The sequence below is a fragment of the Peromyscus leucopus genome, chromosome 14, assembly GCF_004664715.2.
Source record: "Peromyscus leucopus breed LL Stock chromosome 14, UCI_PerLeu_2.1, whole genome shotgun sequence".
Classification (NCBI taxonomy): domain Eukaryota; kingdom Metazoa; phylum Chordata; class Mammalia; order Rodentia; family Cricetidae; genus Peromyscus; species Peromyscus leucopus.
The window spans coordinates 68,682,336-68,684,066 of NC_051075.1; positions in this window are offsets into that span (position 1 = coordinate 68,682,336).

A 1,731-nucleotide genomic window follows, 5' to 3' on the forward strand; every position below is an offset into this window, starting at 1 on the left:
CAAAGAGAACAAGAGGCAGACGAACTTGGAAAGAGGGAAGTCTTCCTTTCCTAAGTAGCAGTGCTGTGAAGAGCTGACTCACCAGCCTTACTACTTTTCCAAGCCAGGTGCCAACTACCAAGGACCATCCCGAGCAGAAGACACAGCTGAACAAATGTATCCGAGACTCCTTTGGCAGCAAGTTTATGAGGTGTGGAAATGCTTTGAGGAGAAAAACAAACCTCATAAAGACTTTTTTTTTTTTCAAAATTTCAAAAGACTAAACACCTCGTGTAAGTTTTACAACATAAATGAACTTGTTCATTTAGAATTTTACAAAGCAGTGAGCTGGCTCAGGAGGGAGAGGTGACTCCTGTCACCCTGACCCTTGAGTTTGATCCTTGGAACCCACATGATGAAAAAAAAAGAGCTCCCACATGCCGCCCTGACGTTCACACACATACACCCCAGCCCCACCCCACCCCACAAAACTGTAATAAAAAGTTTCTAATTTTATCCTGACGGCCCCTTTTATTTGAGAAAATACCTGAAAACAGTCTTGGCTAAGGGGCTCACAGATGATGTCACAGTTCCTTCTACCCAAACAGGCTGCACAGGAAACACAAAGCAAATTTATACTGCTTTGTTTCTTGCTCTTTCAAAGAAATGACATCACCCTTCACCAGCTGTAGGGGACTGTGCCTTCTGGAAGTGGGTACAGTTAAGGACACGCACACTGTCACTGTGGCTCAAGGGTAGAGACTGACCCTGCACTGTGAGAGAACTCACATACCTTCACCATCTGCACGTCTTATATTCCAAAGTGACAACAAAAAAATGTACCTTGGATTTTTAAGGGCTTTCTGGGCTATCTAGAAACAAATTTAACAAACTATGAAATTCAGCCAAATACTTCAAATCACTGAGATTTAACTAAGGGCCAGAAATAGTGAACTGAAGTTAAAGGCTGTTGAAGCCGAAAAAGAATGCGTAAAAAGACAGCTGAAAAGTCTCAGCTAGGCATCATTACAGGGCAAACTACTGATATCTTAACCCCAGCAGGTCTAAAAGGAAGACTCCATGTTAGGAGCCAACTAAGAGTTCAAATGTTTGCCTTAAGTGATCTAAGAAACATTTTCAAACTTCCTCTTATCTCCAAGATAAATATTGTTGCAATTATAAAAGATTATTAATTTATAGAGTATGCAAAGTTTTGACAACGTGCTTAAACCCCTCAGTTACATCTCTATTCACGTGACTGGAGTCAAGGACAGGAGGACAAGGTTCAGTTGCTAACATCCTGTACTCCACTACAACTGGTCAGGGTGAGAACCATTGTCTGGGGACAGTTAATGTACTAGTTTGCTTCCTTCAAGATATGCTCTGTCCAGTTGTCTGACAGTCCCCAATCAGGGCCCCCTGGTCCTCAGCTTGTGTGACCCCATGGATGTTTCTCACACTTGCCCACTCACCTGTCTGTGTAACCCAGTTGGCTCAAGCCTCAGAACAGACCTCACTCCTTCTCAGAGACTTCCCTCAGCACACCGCCACACATTGCAGCTGCTATCCCATCTGAGGAGAAGTCCTCCACCTGAGGGCCAATCTCCTTCTGCTGTCCTTTCTCCTGGGCTCCCCACCACCCTTCCCACAGCATCTACAGTCTTTCTGTTTTAAATGACTCTCTCCACCCCTAATGTCAGCAGGGCTGTCTACCAACAACACTACCTCTACTACAAAAGTCTTTGTTCCCAT